The following is a 7,629-nucleotide window of genomic DNA, read 5'->3' as shown; positions in this document are numbered from 1 at the left end:
TGTCGACACACAAGGCCAAATGCAGTTACAATGCAGACACGCTAAAAATAACGTTGGTTTCCATACTTCCAGATTTCCAATATATTCAAAGTCCTTAGGAGTTTGTTGATGAAGTGACTCATAAACCACTAACAAAACCTAGAGAGTTAATATAGGCCTAATAAACGTTACTAACTTACACTAATAGTACAAGTATTTCTATTCGCACATTTAAATGGAGTTTCAGTAACAACAAAGTTGTGCGAGAACGACGAATAGATGCTTCTAACAAGTCGCGATTGAGGTAACCATAGCAACAGTACATCATTTGCATTGTTCGGAAGTAGTCTGCTTGTACAATTCCTGACATTATTTACAGTAGCCTATCACTTCATTATGACTTATAAGAAATAATCTTTAATGCTAGGCTATCCTTTAATTTTGAGCTATACTTCATTAGCTAACTCAACTTTGAAAAAAGCTCTCTCTTATAATAACTGTACATCTCAGAGCCTCAGAACCCTACACTATGAGCCTGGGGGTGATTCTTCAGTTAGAAGACTACCGACTACTTGAAATCTTGAGAAATGAAACGTTTCTTCTGTGTTAAAAGCTTTATGTTTTATTTCTTTGTGAAGCAGAAGTAGCTAAAGCCTCTTTTATTTAGTGAGCACAGCAGAAGACTGTCAGAACCAAAAATAGATTAAAAATTGACCAAAAATAGCTCCTGCGCTGGAAAAAGATTCTTATATTACCTAACTTTTTTATGTATCAGTCTAATTAATTTATATGTATTCATTTCGTTTTATTTTTGCATTTAGATTCATGGTTAATGTACTGTTTAGCACATTTTTTTGGTGAAATGGTGGTTCTGGTACATAACTTAATATGATCTACAATATAATTTACAAGCCTGAAATATAGAGTAACCTGTGATAAAAACTGGGGTACTTCATAACTCATTTACAGTGTTGGGGAAAGTTACTTTTAAAAATAATGCATTACAATATTGCGTCACTCCATAAAAAAAGTAACTAATTACGGTACTTAGTTACTTTCTATGGAAAGTAATGCGTTACGTTACTTTTGCGTTACTTTTTAAATCTGGACAGGGCTTGCTTGATTGTTTTTAAAATAAAAAAGTAATATTTTTGGCAAATATAAAAGCCTTTTCACACCAAAAGTGAAATGAATAAGCCTCAGGCTGAAGGAAAAGTAAATTTACGTCCGTACAGTAGAATGCAGAAGAAGAAAGCTCAACACACTTCAGCAATAAAAAAAGACACACACATGTTTGTCTAGAGTAATTGTTGTTTATTAGTACGCTTGAACTGGATCATCGAAGGTCAGAAGCAAAGACATTGCTCAATAGAATGGGATTAAATACATAAAGGATATTTGTGTTGTTTAACTTTTAATTATTGCAGGTTTGCGTCATATTCTGAGTTGCATTATTTTTATTCATTTTGAGGAATACTGAATCTGTGTTTTTTTTTTTTGTGAGTGAGATGAATTAATGCATATTCATATTTATTTTAGAACTTCATTTCCAGAGATATCGTTGACATGATTGCAAAGATATTATTTAAACTGAGCTGGATGTTGACATCACTGAATTCAATGATGAACTGTCTTTAACTGAAAAATTAGTGTTTACTATTGTCATTTTGCATTATTGAAACACTATTTTCCTAATTAATGCTGTTCAGTTGCTTTGACACAATCTGTATTGTTAAAAGCGCTATATAAATAAAGGTGACTTGACTTGACAGTAACATCTGATTTCTCTCAACATGGGGACAGGAGAGCTGTCAGTCAATAAATTGGAAAAAAAAGTAACTTGCGTTACTTGTAATATATTACCCCCAACACTGCTCATTTAGGATTACTCATACTCTGTAAATAAATAGCAATGACAACATGATTAAAAAGTCTGTACATTTTTTGTTAAAAGCCATAGCACCAGGAAGTCAAAAATAAATTCAACCAAGATCTTTGAGTTGAATAGTGAAGAATAAATTCACTGTGAACTCGCAGTAGAAGAATTTTCCATTGTTATTTGTCATTTTCACTGATGTTCTTCTAACCTATGAAGTGAAGGGAATCCACAGTTCTAAACAGCCACCTGTGGTTTTAATATCCTGACACAAAACTCTCTACACACAGCTATTATGGATGCATACTTGTTGTTTGTGCAATATTTTAACAGAAGCCCCTCATAAAATAATTTTCTGCACTGCTGATCATGTGTGACTGCAGAGATGACCTGTAATCCTGTTCGGTTACAGCTTCTTCATTATTTATGTGTGGATGATGTTGTGTTTACAACCAGTGAATGGTTAGACATGGTCATCAACACAGAGAGACTGTAATTTGGTTGCTGGCTATGAATAGTAAGAACTTTACCACTTTTGTGTATCTGGAACATACTGTAACTGGATGCAAAATCAGTTGAGAACAGCCACATTTAAAAAACTACTTTGTGATGTAAACATCAAAATCAGCGGATATGTTTGAATGACTCTTAATGGAGAAAGATGCTTTTAGCCTGCAAAATGTTGTAGTTAAAGCATCTACCAGCAGGGGAAACCTACAGAAGCTAACCAGCAAAAGCAATGGATGTGGGAATGGAGCAGACAAACGCCTCACTCTCTACGTAAATCTGACATTGCAGAAAGCAGCATGTCGCAATATAATTGGGATACAATGGAGACCATCACAGACTTGTCCTAGTTTATTCCCCAAACCATTACCAAAATGAGTGCACTCCTTTTCCAAGCAAGGGCATCCTAAATTTAGAGCCATCTTCTTACCTGCTAGGCTCAAAGGAATTAGTGCACACTATAGATTCACTCACAGGTGTCAGGAAAGATACACTTAAAACACCACATGAGATAATTAAATGATATATGTAAATTCTCAACACTTCCCACATCTAACACTAACACTGAAAACATTTAGGCTCTTCCAATGCATCGACTACTGCAGTGTTGCCAGATCTCACTAGAAAAACAAGCCCAAAATAGCAACATGCCTCATTAATACAAGTCTAATTAAGCAAGGTTGTAGATGGAAGGGTGGCACACAGGAGCAATTTATGCATCGTTGAGAAAGGTAAAGGCAGAAATACAGGAGTAAAAAGAAAATAAACTATGCTGTTTACTAATGACATCATGTAACGTGGAACTCAAAAGAAGTTGTTATTTGTGGTTGGCCATATTTCATTGAGCTATAAGAGCAAGCCCAAATACATCACTATATTCTAGAAATAAGCCAAAAATACACAAGTTGTGTTGAGAATGAGAAATGTGATGTGAAAACAAGCCCAAGTTGCTTAGAATTAGCAGACGTGGCAACACTGGACTACCAAGATGATGAGAGATAAATAGCGCTGGAGTTAGTGGGACAGGGTGTTGTGCGGTTGAGAGGAATCCCATAATTTTTGCAGTCTCAGAGGATACGGGCCTGCAGTCAAAGCTTAATGTGCACTTCCTGCCAGCCGCTGTTGCCAGGTGGTGGGCTTGTGCAAGAGTGGCAGGCCTAACGCACACACATCTTCAAGCACAGCTGCGGAGAAACTGCATTGTGAAATTGCCACAAATACAAAACAAACACTGAATTCAATTCAATTTAATTCAAAAACTAGGATTTAAAAAATGTAGGCCAACGACTTCTAAAGTAGCCATCACTAGAAACAGAAGCGTATGATGAATTATAGTCTGAACTGCCAGTGATGTCAGAACATAATAAGCCCTGTATTATATGTAAAGCTCACATATTTCTAATAACATTTACAGTTATTTAACAGAAACCAGTGTGCTACCAATCTAAATATTATTTAAAAAATATTATATATAATCGATTAATAAAATAATATAAATATTAATGTATAGCATATAGTGCCCCACTGATATATTTTTCTATTAAAAACACATTTAAAAAAAAATTAATGTTGATATTTTTATGTTTTAAAATAGTAAAGCTCATCTAAAATGAATATAAAATAAATAGAAATACAACATAGGGCCTTTGAGCAACTTTTTACTGCCTTGACTATGACTATTAAAAAACTTTAATATTCCTTTAGAGTGTAAAGATACACTAAAGATTATTTTTATATAAGTTAAAAGATCCGTCAGGTAGTAAATATAAGACAGTAATGTATCAATGTTTCAATTTGGACTTCACTCACTTCACTTCACTCACTCACTTCACTTCACTCACTTCACTCACTTCACATATTTTGCTGTATTTAGCCTTCTGAACCTATCTTCGATTACTGTTAGTTTGACATGATATAAAAATTGTGACAGTTATTGAGGTGAACACACACTTTCCATTGAACACCTGTGTTTCTTCTAAGGGTTATGACCAGGAAAATAGAGCTGGAAAAATAATCTCATTACTATTCCTTTGTGCTTGGCTCATGGCTTACTTTCCTTCACAAACATCCCCTCCACACAGCTTTGAGCATTGATGAGAGTGGCCACTAACATATATGAGCTGACACAGAGCTCATGTTAGCCTCCAAGAGAAAAGAAATGACCCATCTTAATTAAAACAGCCTCTTCTCTGCCATTAGCCCTCATGTTATCGGCTGCTGTCAATACATCCATTTCATGGGAGTAAGTAATCCCATGCATTATAGATAGCTAACTGGTTTAATGCAGTTTTAAAGAAGCCCCTGGGACCTTGCTCATACCTGCTTATGACAATAAAGGAGAGACATTTTGTTCTTACAGAAAAAAAGTAAACTTTCACTTAAAAAAAAATTATTTAAAAAATCTTATTAAAGTTCTTGTCATCATTAAATTAAGAATGCATTTTTTCTTTTTCAACAAATGGTCATAAAGGCACTTAACCTTTGAAAAATGCTGCTTGCAGACAAGTTATTTTGATTTCCGTTAATTTTATATGAGTTTTGCCATTTTTGGTAACTGTTGCAAAATTCAGGATGCAATACAGTTTATAACAATGATTTTGTTAAAAAAAAACATTAAAATAAATATTAAACAGGACAATTTTAAAGATAGAAAAGCTACCATAGACTGTCAGTTAAACAGAGTTTGAAGCAAAAAGTGCAAAGCGCTTATTAAAAATAAAGTCCATTTCATAACTCAACAAAACCTTTCACATTACTCCGTGAAAATTGTCATGCATCTGCCGACATGTTCACATCTACAATATCAGTTGCCAAAAGAGTCTAAATCACGTTCTTAGTTAATGATTTTCTTCATATCCTCTGAAAACACTGATCTGTTCAACACTAGACCACGAACAATTCGATAAGACCAATAACATAATGCAGCTGACAGTGAAGTCAGTTCCTGGCACTGCTGCTCAAGTCGCGCGCTGTGATAAATTAATCAAATCGAGAACGATTGCTGAAAGAATCAGGGCTTCTCTTGGAGGTGACAGTGTGCTTTGCTATTGTTGTCAGTATTATGAATGGCCCTCATATGGTCCTGCTGCAGAATGTGCCTCGTGCCCAGCAGAGTCCGTGCAACCTTGAGTCATGAATTGCTTTGGCTCCCACTCAGGATAACAGGAAGCACCACCTGCTGTTCAAATCTGATGTTAATTTCCCTGACTAAGACTTCGTTGAGGAGGAGAGGCGGTAACAGGCTGTAATAGTGAAAGACAGCATGGGCGTCCTCTCTGTCACGGCTGCTCTATTTTATATGCACGATTACCACTGCATCAAAATCGCAGACTTTTAGTTCTAGCAGGGTGAAAAGACCATATTTTAGTCTCTAAGTCTCAAAGTATATTTTACAGTGGTTTGTGAGTGACCCAAACATGAGTTGCAGGCCTCTTCTGATAGAGTTTCGGATAGTAAAACAGACATATACTGTACACAGTGGGTAGATTACTTTAAAATTGTAGTCTGTTACTGATTTACATGACAACAATTTTAATTAGTAACCTAATTTGTTACATTATGCATTTTAGGTAATATAATCAGAATACTTTTTGATTACTTTTAGATTACTTTTGACAAATCATCACATTGATTTGAGTAGGATAATCGGTAACACTTTACTTTTATGTATAACGCATTATAAAAGTACTTATAACCAGTACTTAACCAACATCAGAGAGCTGTGAATATGCCCCAAAACTTAACTTTCTGATATAATAGTTATATTACACACATTATTTATCTTCAAATAGATGTAGAATTTTTTTTAGAATTTAAGAAATGAAAATAATTTATGAACAGTGCACTGTTATTATATGAATAACATGTAATCTGTAACCTGAATATCATTTTAAAATGTAATCGATAATTCAATTTCAAGTACTTAATTTTTGGTATCTGATTATGTAATCCAGAACACATATATTCAGTTACCCACTCTATCCTTTCCTATCCTATATACTACTTTAGTAATTGGGTTTGAAGTTACAGTGCAGATCAATACAACTTTCATTGCATTCAAGTGTGAATATGAAAATACAATGTCTTGATATTTGTTACAGTTCAGTAAATGCACTTCAAAGCACCCTCATCAAAAATATTACCTCTTGTTAAATGTCTGCAGCAGTCTTTCAAAGCTCATTAATCATTTCACATGTCGTAGTGTATTTGCCACCATGCTGACATTGCTTTTCTGGCAATACATTACCTTCAGCCAAGGGACTTCACCCACAGCTCCTCCTGCCGCGCTGCGCTGCCTCATGTGAGAGTGAAATTCATTGGCAGGGGTTTCATATTTTATTGCCCAGTAACTAACGTTAGTGTGCAGCACCAGTTAAAGGTTGGCGCTCTTGGCCTATCCCCATAAGTGTGTTCTCCTGTACGATGGTGACTCATCTGACTGGCCCAGTTTTTTGTAATACTGCTGAAACAATCATTTCAGATGAAGGTCAAACGTAGCCTTAAGGGCATGTGTTCCAGCCTTTAATGATCCGGAAGACTTAACAGCTGAAGATCTTCGCACATCAGTGTGATAGAGTGGCTTTTGAACTCATGGGGAAGATCTGGTGGCGATAAAGTTGAGTGAAAATTGGAATGCGTTACTCTTGTGTTAGAATGGGCCATGTTAAAGAAAATGTGATGGAGAGAAGTTGAATCAAACTGTAAGTGAAGCTTAAAACATTGCTGACAGTTTTCCTGCAATAGTTAAAAATGCTAAAAATATTATATATTATAATATTATATATTATGTCAACCATTGCAAATTAGAGAGTGACTCCTGCATTCTGTTTAAAACAGCAATAATTTAGAAGATTCACTGTTGCATTTAAATGTGGTTTGCACTCATAACTATATTGAAAACACAATGAAAAAATACTTAAACCTACCTGGATTTAGCGGTTTTAAGATGGTCTAAGAGTGTCTGAAATCCCTCTAAAACCAACTAACAATCTATCCTAAGCAGAGTCAGACAACCAACAAACCATATTAGGCTGGTTTACATTGCTCAGTTCAGTTCAGATATTTGTTGCTTTTCATAGATAGTGTCATGCTCTGCGCTTTTTATACACTTCAGTGTACACACAACCTAAAATATCTTGAATGTCCAGAAATTAAATAACCTTGTACAGTCAAACGAAATGTTTTCTGGGTTCAGAAACCAGTTGTTCATACAAAATGGTTAATGTCTTATTGTTTGTTTAATAACTCTATGCAAATTCACTCTCACG

This window comes from Sinocyclocheilus grahami, unplaced genomic scaffold (genome assembly GCF_001515645.1).
Source record: "Sinocyclocheilus grahami isolate Dianchi unplaced genomic scaffold, SAMN03320097.WGS_v1.1 scaffold473.1, whole genome shotgun sequence".
Classification (NCBI taxonomy): domain Eukaryota; kingdom Metazoa; phylum Chordata; class Actinopteri; order Cypriniformes; family Cyprinidae; genus Sinocyclocheilus; species Sinocyclocheilus grahami.
The sequence above is the reverse complement of the archived record's forward strand: the minus strand, read 5'-3'. Positions refer to the sequence as shown.